Source organism: Benincasa hispida, chromosome 7, assembly GCF_027475165.1.
Source record: "Benincasa hispida cultivar pf3 chromosome 7, pf3_genome.v1.1, whole genome shotgun sequence".
Classification (NCBI taxonomy): Eukaryota; Viridiplantae; Streptophyta; class Magnoliopsida; order Cucurbitales; family Cucurbitaceae; genus Benincasa; species Benincasa hispida.
In genome coordinates, this window is record NC_143484.1 from 17,765,477 (window position 1) to 17,779,604 (window position 14,128).

At 33.9% G+C, this 14,128-nt stretch overlaps 1 pseudogene across 1 annotated transcript in view; it reads right to left on the reverse strand.

Annotated features, from left to right (window-relative positions):
* Window positions 1-14,128, reverse strand: part of LOC150034965 (pyrophosphate--fructose 6-phosphate 1-phosphotransferase subunit beta-like) — a 108,494-nt pseudogene that overhangs the window by 79,557 nt on the left and 14,809 nt on the right. The window contains exons 11-13 of the transcript XR_016530472.1: window positions 13,947-14,067; window positions 13,236-13,564; window positions 12,597-12,689 (exon numbers count right to left, since the gene is read on the reverse strand). The product of XR_016530472.1 is annotated as a pyrophosphate--fructose 6-phosphate 1-phosphotransferase subunit beta-like (transcript). The remainder of the gene's footprint in view (window positions 1-12,596; window positions 12,690-13,235; window positions 13,565-13,946; window positions 14,068-14,128) is intronic.

Consider the following 14,128-nt stretch of genomic DNA (forward strand, 5'->3'; position numbering starts at 1 on the left):
AGTTTTAAAACCCCACCATAGGAAAAGCATGTAACATGCATGTGTTATATGTTATAAGTGTTATAAAATATATATTATGCATGCTTAGTTTTAATATAAGTGTTATATTAAAGCATGTTTGTAGGAAAAGCATGTAACATGCATGTGTTATATGTTATAAGTGTTATAAAATATATATTATGCATGCTTAGTTTTAATATAAGTGTTATATTAAAGCATGTTTGTTTGAAGGAAGGTTGTTATAGATGAATGCTCTAGGGTTATAATTGTTATAATTTATTTTATAATTGTTATAGAATAACCTAGACTTCTAAAATCTATAACAAAGATAAAATGCATGCTCACTTAGGGTTAACCATCGAGCAATCCCAATTTTCATAGAAAATAGCTCGATATCTTGTAAAACTGAAGTTACAAGAAAACTCACCCGACAAGATCTTGGCAAAAAGTCAGATAAAATGACTAAGGTTGAAGGTTTTTCAGTTGACGGTTCACGAAACATCTACTACCTGGAGATCGAACCGGCGTCTAAGTTAGGTTAAACCGGTTTTATGAGCATGCGTGAGCAGTGTGAGGTAATAAAATTTGTTTATCACCTAGACATCGTAGATTAAAAATCCAGTATAAAAGTTATACTCAGATGAATCACCTAGACTTAGGATATGTTTAATTACTCGAAATGTATCGCTAAGTATTTTATACCCTAACCATCTAGAACACTTCAGCTGAAGAAAAGTAATGTACTTTTAGCTCTAGCATCCCTAAGAGTTCACATCGTGAGATTCATGCTTGACTTTGGGCCACCCTGGGAGTGGACTCCATTCAGAGAGTGTTTGCATGAGTCAATATCAAGGTGAATAGGGGATGTTATTCATAGTAAGTAGGAGAAGGAAGTGTGTCAACACATCCTACGGTCTCTTCATTAGGTCGCAAAGCGACCTTACCAATCGGAGGGTTGTATCATAGGATTCGGAACTCTGCGAACTCTAGAAATTGATAGGGTCTCTCAGGTTCATTTTCATTCTTGTCTTTCCAACTTCGGGAGCATAATGATTCCGATCTTTGAGGTCTGAAAATGGAGGGTCACACTTATGAGAATTACTAAGTGTTAGTAAATTCTTGACCAAAGTAGTGGTAACTGGGTTACTATAGGAATAAGAGTTATTCTGGTGATAGTATCTAGTCATGATAGTCTTGGTTCAACGGAGGAATAGTCGATCACCCCTCGGTGGAGGTTATTCTAAACCATTGAAATATCGTTGCAAAATATAATAATGAAGGGTACATTATTAGTTTTTTTGTTAAACTTAATTGGGTTTAAAAGATTAATGTTTTTTACTAAAAAGGATATGTCATTTTCAGCTTGAATAGCTCAATAATTCAACTCTTAGCTTTCGAGAAACTAAATGGCGATAATTACTCAACATGGAAAAACAATCTGAATTCAACACTAGTAATAGATGACCTGAGATTTGTCTTAACTGAGGAATGTCCTCAGGCCCTTGCCTCGAAAGAAGCACAAGGTAAAAATGATTTACTAGTTGCTGAAACATGTTTAGTAGAGTATGATACCTCAACCTGGATATTGGATTCAGGAGCTACTAATCATATTTGCTTCTCTTTTCAGGAAACTAGTTCTTGGAAAAAGCTTAAAGAAGGCGAGATCACCCTCAAGGTTGGAACAGGAGAGGTTGTCTCGGCCGAAGTAGTGGAGACTTGAAGTTGTTTATCAACGATAGATATATCATACTTAAAGATGTTTTGTATGCTCCTAAAATGAGACGGAATTTAATATCTATCACATGTATATTGGAACAAATGTATAAAATATCTTTTGAAGTTAATGAAGCGTTCATTTTCAGAAAAAGTATTCAAATTTGTTCTGCTATACTTGAAAATAACTTATATAAGTTAAGACCAACTAAAGTAAAATTTGTCTTAAATACTGAGATGTTTAGAACAGCCAAAACTCAGAATAAAAGACAGTTTCTTCTAATGCCTATCTATGGCACTTAAGACTTGGCCACATAAATCTCAAAAGAATTGAGAGATTAGTTAAGAACGGACTCCTAAATCAGTTAGAAGGAAAAATTGGTTAAGAATGGACTCCTAAATCAGTTAGAAGACAATTCTTTACCTCCATGTGAGTCTTGTCTTGAGGGAAAAATGACTAAGAGATCTTTTACTAGAAAAGGTCTCAGAGCCACAATACCCTTAGAGCTCGTACATTCAGACCTCTGTGGACCGATGAATGTCAAAGCTCGAGGTGGGTATGAATATTTTATCAGTTTTATTGATGATTATTCAAGGTATGGTCATATTTACCTAATGCATCACAAGTCTGATTCTTTTGAAAAGTTCAAAGAATATAAGGCTGAGGTTGAGAACCAGTTAAGTAAAACAATTAAGAAAATCTACATCGGGATCAGTGTTCATTCTGAATGGGGGAGCAGTAGTGTGAAGAAGTGTAAAGCAAAACTATATTGCGGACTCCACAATGGAAACTGAATACATAGCTACATGTGAAGCAGCAAAGGAAGCAGTTGAGGAAATTCTTGACAGATTTGGAAGTCATTCCAAATATGTATCTGCCTATCACCCTATATTGTGATAATAGTGGTGCAGTTGCAAATTCAAGAGAACCAAGAAGCCACAAGCGCAGCAAGCATATTGAGCGCAAATACCATATGATCCGGGAGATTATATAGCTTGGAGACGTTGTAGTGACCCAGATATCGTCTGAGCGAAACATTGTTGATCTTTTTACAAAGGCCCTCACGGCTAAAGTATTTGAAGGTCACCTATAGAGTCTAGGTCTACGAAGTTTGCAAACTAGGACAAGTGGGAGAACTTTTGAGTATATGCCCTAGTTTATTGTATTCATATGTTTATTGTACTCATATGTTTCTCACTTAAATTCAACATTATGATACTCCACTAGGATTTTTAGTCTAAGTAGGAGTTTGTTGGATTTTATATCCTAAAACTCGTAGTTTGTAAATTAATAAACATATTCTGTTTTATTTTTCGATAAAGTTGTTATTGAAATTGTAATCTTGAATCCAATAAACTAAGGTCCTCAGGCTATTTTATGTAGTTTGAACTTTATGTAGTGACATAAAGGTCAAGTTCAAATATATAGCCAAAATGGTCTATAGTATATGAATAAGGTTGGGCGCCTTGTTCTGGGGACACTATGGATGTGTCTCATTTTGTAGTTAGTACAAACGATGTGATCCTAAATCGTTCATGTGGAGACATGAAAGTGGATGCATCCTATGTAAAAAGTTTACATAAGACTGAACCATGAAATAGTCACTTTTTACGTTCTAAATGTCGTTTTATGTATAAAACTGACTATTTCGTTAATTGATGACCTAGGTAACTTAATCTTAATCCTGAGCTAACTATGAACTCCTGTTCACTCAAAATTATCCTTAGATCTGCATAGGTGAGGGCAGCTCATCATCCCTGGCCCAATAAGCCTCCAATTTCAGGGGTAAGATCAGGTGGATAGCTGGGAACATAGGGTACAAGACGAAATTTACTCCTACCCGTTATAGGGATAATAGATAGGTTGTTCCCTTTAGTACTGAATCCAGGTCTTGAACAAGGGGCCCCACCCTCTCCTTGGCCCGAGAGGGATTCGATTTATAGGTTGGACCTTAAACCAATTGTTCATTAGAGAATCAGTGGAACTTAAGGAACAAGATGTAGTCTTAGGGGTAAAACGGTATTTATGAACCAACCGAGATTACGAACAACCTGTGAAGGATTAGCTTACTAATCATGGTTATATCAAATGGACACAAATATATCTATAGTGAAGGAAGTGCAACTACGGGACTGTAGTGGAATGACCCGTTAGTTAATGAATATTGATTAGCTCCGTCTAAAGAGTTTAGCCAGCTAATCTCGGATCGTTGGAGCCCATGATCTATAGGTTCATTAGGTTCCCCTACTAGCTCATATGGAATAAATTTAGAACAGTATGATAAAATGATTCGAATTGTTCGAATTAGGTGAAGAGAGAGAAACCGACAAATATATATGATATAGTAGTCGGTTTTCAGTTTAGAGATACAACTTTAATATTTAAATGTGATTTAAATATCAAGAATATGAATACAGTTATATTCGGAAGCTCGGAAATAATGGAAATGGTCAAAGATGTAAAAAGTCAAAGAGTTGACTTTTGACTTTTAAAAGTCAAACTTTGGCCGACCTTATATTCAAATGTGGTTTGAATTTTGAGAAAATGAATGTGGATTCATGCTTGGGAGGTCAAAAATAGTCAACATGGAAAATATCATAAAAAGTCAATGTTGACTTTTTGGTCAAAGTTTGACTATGACAAAATGACTATTTTGCCCTTTGAATAAAGTTAGTGGGAAAATCCAAACTTTTGTTGGATAATTCTACTAACAAAATAGTGGGCTAGGTTGGCTTATAGTGGAGACATTAAGCTCACTTAGATAGTGGATTCTAGGTGTTGGATTTTTATGGATTTGTTTCATGCAAATATTGCATGGTTTTTAAATAAATTGGGCTTTGAATTTGGATTAAAAACTTTTGGCCATTTTTCCAAAATTGTTTTCTAAATTTGGGTTGGAAAAATCACTTTTCTTTAAGTGAAGTTCAAAAAACAAGAAAACCCATACCAAACCCAAATTCATTCTTATTTTCCATCTCTTTTCTCTCTCTCAGGTTTCTTCATCCACTGGGTACCACAATCCAGTTCTGAGTCTAGAGGATAGTAGGTCAACTCTAGTGGTGGTACGGAAGAGTTCGGATCAAGATTCAACGAGTAAAAGCAGTTTTCGAGAGCTTCAAAGGTAAGTTAATTTATTGTTTTTCCTTCAAATTGCATACTAATTTCCTTTTTCAGAAGCAATTAAAGTGTAATTAGATCCTTATTCCGCTGCGTATGTCTCGTGTTCTATCACAAAAGAATTCCTTCCCAGTTAAGTAGTAATGCAGTAAAAAATGCTAAAGAGTGAGCAAAAGGGGTCACTCTAGACTAATAGACTAAGGTATAGTCTAGCAAAACATGAAAAAGTGCTATGTGATGTAGTGCACACTTGACAAGGTTTGACATCACATTTCCCCATGTAGTGCACACTTGACAACATTTTCTTCACAAAATCTGCACACTTTTTTTTACCACCGTGTCATCTTCCAAACTATAGGACTTTTCCCATGCCATCTTCATGTTATAAAACTTTGATCTCAAAATTATTTTCAGTTCTTGTGAATTTGCTAGTTTTTGAAGATGTAGTGTGAATGCCTCTTGAATCTTCTTTCCCTTGCTACTTGTAATTGGATCTTTAGGTACATGCAATGGTTCAATGGTTGAATTCACATCAACTTTTAAACCAAACTTCGACCAATTTAGACTAAGAGCACATTTCGACAAGTAGAACCCAAAGTTCGTCATTTTCGGACTCTTTCTTGACCTTTTGTGTTAAATTTCGTCCACACAGGTACAAAACTCGTCTCTAGGGTTCATAAGTATCTTTTGAACCAAACTTCGAAATTTTGACTTGGAGGACATTTCGACAAGTAGAAACCCAAAGTTCATCCCTTTCGGAATTTTTCATAACATTTTGTGCCAAGGTTCATCGATCGAGGTACAAAATTCCTTTCTAGAGTTCTTAATTTACCTTTTGAACCAAAGTTCATAAAAATTTGGAATTATTGCAGACTTTGACATGTAAAAAGCCAAATTCGTCCTTCTCGGACTCTTTCTTGACCTTTTGGGTCTAAGTTCGTCCACACTGATACAAAAATCCTCTCCAGGGTTCATTATCTTTTGAACTAATCTTCTTCCAAATTTGGACTTGGAGCACATTTAGACAAGTAGAAACCCAAAGTTCATCCTTTTTAGTCTCTTTCTTTACCCTTTGTGCCAAAGTTCGTCCACATAGGTACACAATTCCTTTCGAAGGTTCATAAGTACCTTTCTAACAAAACTTCATCCAAATTTTGACTTGGAGCACAGTTTGACAAGTAGAAACCTAAAGTTCGTCATTTTTTTACTCTTTCTTGACCTTTTGGTCCAAAGATCATCCATACTAGTATAAAACTCCCGTTCTGTGTTCATAAGTATCTTTTAAACCAAACTACGACTAAATTTGGACTTTTAGCACATATCGACATGTAGAAACCCAAAGTTCGTCCTTTTCAGACTCTTTCTTGACCTTTTGTGTCAAAGTTCGTCCACACAGGTACAAAACTCCTCTCCAGGATTCATAAGTATCTTTTGAACCAAACTTCGTCTAAAATTTGGACTTGGAGCACATTTCGACAAGTAGAAACCCAAATTTCATTCTTTACGAACTCTTTCTTGACATTTTGTGCCAAGATTCATCCACATAAGTACTAAACTCCTTTCCGGGGTTCATAAGTAGCCTTTGAACCAAAGTTCGTCCCAATTTGGAATTATAGCAGACTTCGACATGTAGAAACCCAAAGTTCGTACTTTTCGGACTCTTTCTTGACCTTTTGTATCTATGTTCATCCACACTGGTACAAAACTCCTCTCTAGGGTTCATAAGTTTCTTTTGAACCAATCTTCTTCCAAATTTTGAATTGGAGCACATTTTGACAAGTAGAAACACAAAATTCGTCCTTTTTAGTCTATTTCTTTACCCTTTGTGCCAAAGTTCGTCCACATAAGTATAAAATTCCTTTCTAGGGTTCACCTTTGGAACCAAACTTCGTCCAGATTTTGACTTGCAGCACATTTCAACAAGTAGAAACCTAAAGTTCGTCATTTTTGGACTCTTTCTTAACCGTTTGGTCCAAAGTTCATCCATGAAGGTACAAAACTCCTATCCAGGGTTTATAAGTAACTTTTAAACCAAGCTTAGACAAAATTTGGACTGAGATCACATTTAGAAACGTAGAAACCCAAAGTTCGTACTTTTCGGATACTTTCTTGACCTTTTGTGTCAAAGTTCGTCCATATAGTTACAAAACTCCTCTCCAAGGTTCATAAGTATCTTTTGAACCAAACTTCGTCCAAACTTGGACTTTTAGCACATATCGACAAGAAAAAACTCAAGTTTCGTCCTTTTTAGACTCTTTCTTGACATTTTGTGCCAAGGTTCGTCCACAAAGTTATAGAACTCCTCTCCAGGGTTCATAAGTACCCTTTAAAGCACATTTCGACAAGTATAAACCCAAAGTTTGTCCTTTTTAGTCTCTTTCTTTACCCTTTGTGCTAAATTTCGTCCACCTAGGTACAAAATTCCTTTCTAGGGTTCATAAGCACCATTTGAACCAAACTTTGTCCAGATTTTGACTTGGAGCATATTTCGACAAGTAGAAACTCAAATGATAAGGAGCTGACCAACCGAGAAGCTCAACAAGATCAAACTAACTCAAATGAAGAGGAAAATGAAGCTTACCAAGCTCAAACTAGCTCAATTGAAGCTCATGATGAAAATTCATGGGAACTTTCCAATCATGAGGCAATCATTATGCCTGAAGAACCAATGACAAGAGCTAGAGCTAAAATACTTGAAGAGGGATTAAATGCTTGCTTCCAAGCTAAATTTTCATCCCATCATGAAGAATTGCAACCCTTTAAGCTCCAAGAGTCACTTGGATACCCAAGTCCTAATGAATCTGGAAATTCATATTCATTCTCATGTTTAATGCTTGATGTATTAATTTATTTCAATGTATTTACATTTATTAAGATTTATGTATGTAGTTGAAGAGTTTTTGTTGAACCTAGTCGATTAGGTAAAAAATTGTGTCCTTTCAAGTTGTCTTTTCAATTAGTATAAATACCTATGTACTTTGGTTATTTGAACAACACTTTGAATTTGAATGAAATTTCCTTAGAGTTTATTCTCTCAAGCTTTATGCTTTTCTTTGTATTATTGTGTTTATAATGCATGATTTAGTACCTTCAATCTAGTTTGATCAATTAGATTGTGGATGGTTCGAAATTTTGAAGTTAGGAACAAGTTCTCCTTTCTTCTTGACCATTGATCAATCTTCGAAGTCAAATATGTTTTAACTTTCTTGGAGTCGTTATCATTTTGTTTATTGGGTGTTATTCTTATTATCGTTGTAGGGGTTTACCTGGAATAGGGGGGATGGGGGTAGTTCTATTTATCATCAAAGTTCGTCATTTTTGGACTCTTTCTTGACCTTTTGGTCCAAAGTTCATCCATACAAGTACAAAACTCCTATTAAGAGTTCATAAGTAACTTAACTTTGACCAAATTTAGACTGAGATCACATTTCGACACGTATAAACATAAAGTTCGTCCTTTTCGGACTGTTTCTTGACCTTTTGTGTCAACGATCGTCCACATAGGTACAAAATTCCTTTCTAGGGTTCATAAGTACCTTTTGAATCAAATTTTGTCCAAGTTTTGACTTGGAGCACATTTCGACAAATAGAAACCCAAAGTTCATCATGTTTATGTTGGGTTTTATGTTCTAAAACTCGTGGTTTGTAAACAGTAGAACTTATTCTAAAAATTCAATAAGTTGTTATTGAAATACTATTTTTTAGAAATCTAATAAACCTAAGTCCCTTGACTATTACATAAGTACTTGAACTTTATGTGGAGACATACAAGTGGATCAGGTTCGAGTAAATAGTCAAAATGATCTATAGTATATGAATAAGGTTGGGTGCCTTATTTTAGTAATACTATTGGATGCGGCTTATTTTGTTAATTTGAAGTGTTCAAATTAGAATTAAATGAAATTAGAGAAATAATATTTAAATATGATTTAAATATTGGATATTTGTGATACATAGTAGAATAAGAGAAAAAAATCTAAAAATATATTACATCTTAAAAATATTTGCAAATATGGATGAGTTGATTAGTCAATCTTTGAATTTTTTTTAATTTTTAATTTCGCCCTCCCTTGTCTTATCTTGTTGTACACATTTTTTTAGTCTTTTTATTCTCTCTCTTCTTCGATTTTTGCTTCTTCCCTCCCCTTTTTCATTTTTTCATTTTATTTTTTTCTCAGTTTTTGCATCTTCTCACTCTCTTTTTTTTATTCTTTCCGTTATTCGATTTTTGCTTCTTTCCTTTATTTTTTATTTTCTTTCATTTCCTTCTTTTTCCCTTTCTTTTTCTTTCCTTTATTTTTTATTTTCTTTCATTTCTTTCTTTTTTCCTTTCTTTTTCCTTTCTTTTTTTTAATTTTCTTTTCTTTCTTCAGTTATATCTTATTCCTCTTTTTATTTTTATTTTCTTTCTTTAGCTCTTGCTTATTCTTTTTTTTTTCTTCCATTTCTTCGATTTTTGCTTCTTCCCTATCCTTTTTTATTATTTTCTTTTCTTTTCTTTCTCTGACTTTTTTGCTTCTTCCCTTTCTTTTTTTTTTTTTTTTGTTTTTCTTTCATTTGTCCGATTTTTGTTTCCTTTTTTTCTATTTAATTTTCTTTCCCTTTTTCAGTTTCTGAGTTCTATACGCAGGACTTGAAAGTACTTAATTCATAAGTGACTTAACACCAACAAGCCAATCATCAAGTTTGATTATTATAACAAATAATAAATATAAATAACAAACGAAAGTCTGTCAGTGATAGCCACTAATATTTTCTATCATTGATAGCATAATCTTTGGTTATATTTTTGTAATTAATAGCCACTTATAGAAATCTATCATTGATAGCCAACTTAGTGAATTTAATTAATAAAGTTGAATCTTGAACTAAAATGTAAGTGGAATGCCTAGAAGTTATCACTAATAGCATGTTTATCAGTGATAGAAGCTATCATCGAAAAGAAAAGAGACTTATAAATGTTTGAGAAGGACAAGAAAGGGGCAAAAAGGTGTTTAGTGGCTATGATTGATAGAAACTACTACTGATAGCATGGTACCAGTTATAGAAGCTAATCCTAATAGCATGTTATCGATGATAGAAGCTATCCGATAGCACGTTATCGGTGATAGAGAATTATCACTGATAGCATGATATCGGTGAGATCATTGATAGCATCTTATTAGTGATGTTATCAGTGAAAGAAGTTATCACTGATAACCACAGTATGAGTGATGTTAGTGATATCGGTGATAAAACTTAGGTGATATTTATATATCGACTTTCTTTCAAACGTGATAACCAGTTATAGAAGTCTATCATTGATAGCCTTAAGTGTTAATATTTCAAGGTTGATTCTAATTGATGAAAGTCAATCAGTGATAATGACTGATAACTGCTATCAGTGATAATGACTGATAACTGCTATCAGTGATAGCCATGATAAAAGATTATTAATGATAACTACTATGGTAATCAAAGTTATTGGTCTTGTTTCAAAGTTGATCATTATTTATAAATCTATCATTGATGGTCACTGATATCCTTAAGTAGTAATATTTCAACATTGATTCCAATTGATGAAAGTGAATCAATGATCTACTAATAATTGATAGCAAATTAAAAGCTAATATTTCAAGATTGTATTAATTTTCTTCAAATTGGAATCAATGTTGAAATATTACTACTTAAGGATATCAATTTACCGCAATTCTAAACGAAGCCTATGTCTCTATCATCAATTTTTAATATGTTCTTTTTAAATGAAACGAAAATTTTCATTTAAAGCACATTTGGTCTCCATGCAATTAATAAATTTACATACAGATAAAGGCCTCCACCAACATCGGATGAACACCTAACCTTAGCAAAAAGAAAAGGCTTAAAACAAATCCCAACCAAAAACACCTCGAGACTCTAGTGGAAAAAGGACAACCATGGTAAATGTTAAGAACTCGACTATGCTCTACAAAACTTGCCACTTCAGGCCCATATAGGAGGTTTTTTGCAAGACATGGAAGTTATTAATAGTTCCCAAAGAACCAACCAAGAAAATAAATGAACTTTCTATGGGATTTTTAGTTTCACCAAGAAGTGAGAACGTAAGAATAGCAAAACAAATAAATAGGTACTTCACAAGAGGACTGAGGACCCATACGACTCAAAGGGAACTTTAATATAAACAAGAAAAGAATAAAAATGTACGAAATATTGAATGCAATATAACAAGAAAATTGACTACTTTGAAAGTAAACAAGAAATTGAATGAAAACAAATAACAAAATGAACCAATCACATAACGTGTACTTATAGAAATGGTGTTTCCATATATTTTGTCTGTAATTGATTCAGGTGCAGGTTGCCCATTGCTATAAGTTAACTGAAAAGTCAAATGCATTCAAGTCAGATAAATATAGATACATCATTATTGTAGTTGTCATGGATTATAAGATAAAGGTCATAATTTTCAACATTTTGCAACAAAAACATTATGCTTCATCAAAAGGTTGCATTTTTACCAATAGTTTCATTTAATTAAATATAAAAGACAATGCAAAATATTTTTTTTTAAAAAAAATTACCTTAATACCCCAGTCGTATTCAGGTCCACCTAGATTGTGACTTGCACTCATTATAAATCCTTCGTTGGCCTGTGTAGAACAAAAAAAATCATGCAGAAGGCAAAGGAAGTAATTAAATGTCACTCCAAAATGCATAATGATATAATAGATCTATAAAGCAAACTTGAAGACAGCTTGTGTGGACAAAATACCTTCCTTGTATTATATAAATTTTTTTCAAATAAAGGAAAATGAGTTAACTTATTTATAAATATAGTAAAATGTCACTGTTCATCAGCGATAGACTGCGATAGACATCTATCCCAGTCTATCGGCATCTATCAGTGACATCGCGGTCTATCGTGGTCTATCATTGATAAATAATGACATTTTGCTATATTTGAAAATATTTTTAGTAGTTTTACCATTTAAAACCACTACCCTATAAATTTCATTATATTTTACACACTTCTCCTTAAAATTGTTTTTCAGCAAAAGTTAACATTTGTAATCCCCAAATAAGATTGTCATTACTCATTACCATCACAATGCATCCATCAGGCTACCACTACTAGTCAAAAGCAGTAATTTTCTGAATTACGGATTTACCTATAATAATCCTAGAGGATCTCACAGGCTACAAAAGTAATCGAACATTGGGCATCAGACAAGGGGTTGAGGCTGACGTAGAGAAGATACGTGTCAATCCAATATCTTAGCCCTTTATCAAAGAGATGTTCACTTATTTACCAAGCCAACCCATGATGGTTTCTTCAAATATTATTATGAAATAAATTGCTACACAAATCCGTGGGGTTTGGTTAAGGAGGATATCTTCCTTTAGTTCTTGTTTTTCATGATTAATAAAATCTTTTCTTATTTAAAAAGTAAAATACAAAATAAGCATCCATGATTCTAGACAAGATTCAAGAATAAAAAAGCATGCACATTCAAGTTAACTGTGAACTATATCATCAAATGATACTCGGTAGTTGGTACATCGTACATGCATGTCCAAAAGAGAAGTCGTAGATTAACTTTTTGAACATGAAAATAAAAGGGAAAAGGCCACAGCATTTGGAAATTAGTCCAGGGTAGATCAACTTACTGTCCAACCAATAATTTACTGATAGCATTTCCAACAGCAATTTTGATGATAATCTGCAAAACATATGCAAGGAAACTAGACTACTGAATTAAGAAAAAATAAAAGCTCTAGAAGAGACCTGTGCGGCCTCTTTATCAAAATAGCGACCATTGCCTCCTAAAACCGACAGCCCATTTTTGTAATCCCCTGGTGGCAAGGAATTGAACAATGCCTGCAGACACAAAATGCATATGTAACACAAGCTTCAAAACTCAGGCTGAGATCACATAAATTATTAACATTGCCCATAGAAGGCAAACATCCAAACCTGGATCCAATTAGCAAGGTAATTCTCCTGCTGAAATACTTTCGTAAATTAACAAAAAGTGAGTTGTGAAGGCATCGACACCACCAAAAACCCAAGAAAAATGACAAAGGATGGGGATAAATTTAATAAGCACTTTTTTTAAACAGAAACGAGTCTCTTCATTGAATTAATGAATTGAGACTAATGCTCGAAGTACGAGATCGATACAAAGAGCAGTAAAAGATTGGATCAAGAGGTGCGTCAGGGCATCTCAACTAGGTTGACACCCCCTTAGTACCATCATCATCTCCTTACACAGAAATCAAACATAGTTCGTTGTTAACCAAAATACTCAAATACAAAAACAAAAGATAATCCCAAAATTACAACAGAACAAATCTGTGCAAGGACCAACTGAAAACAATTCAAAAATCAAAGGACTAACTAAAGATAAAGACTAATATTCTTGACCTGTCGGAGATTCCTTTACAGAGTTTCCGTGCAATTCAATGAGCCAAAAATCATTATCCAAACCGTGATATTGACCTGTCAGAGACTTTTGGATTTCCGAAGAGCTTTCTCCAAACCTCTTTCTAAAGGTGAAGACAGAGAGGTGATTGACCATTGATTTCAACGAATAAATTCCCTTGTTTTCTAACGACAAAACCCTTCTACCATGACCGTCCACCACCCTTTTGTTGAATAATAATCTACTCTGGAGGAGAGCTCCAGTAGTGTAACCCAAAGCATAGCAATAAGTTGAATCAAAGTTCGTGGGTAAACCACACATCCCTTTGTACCTATAAGTCAAAAGAAGAAATAAACAGAGATAATACACAAAGCACTAACCAGCAAAGTACAATTTTTTTCGTATCATCTCGTGGCCATTCGCTCGTACCATTCGTAAGTGTCATTTGAAAGTCAATTAGCTGTAAGCCTAACCCATCACTTGATTGGCCATATTCTTTACAAGTTCATAATGGAAGTCTAGATACTTGGTACCCCTAATTATCAAATATGAATTTAAAAGATCTTAATGCATTTACGAACATGCATGTTTTTGAGATCTCAATTGATTTGCCTACTACCCAAGTGCTAAATATAATATGTGCTATCACTAAATTATTAAACAGGAGCGTTTAAGTAAAACAGCAAAAGTTCAAACACGAATAGAATAAGTACCCTAAGAAATGTGACTGCCCCTTGAATTGGCCGCCCATTACATGCACCTTCTTGCCTTCTCTTTTCCAACTTAGTTTCAACCATTTGAATAAGCATTTTTTCAATTTGTATTTTGGCAACCGGATATGTAAGATAAGATATAATGTAGTTAATCAAACAAGGAATCTATGGAAAGACATGTA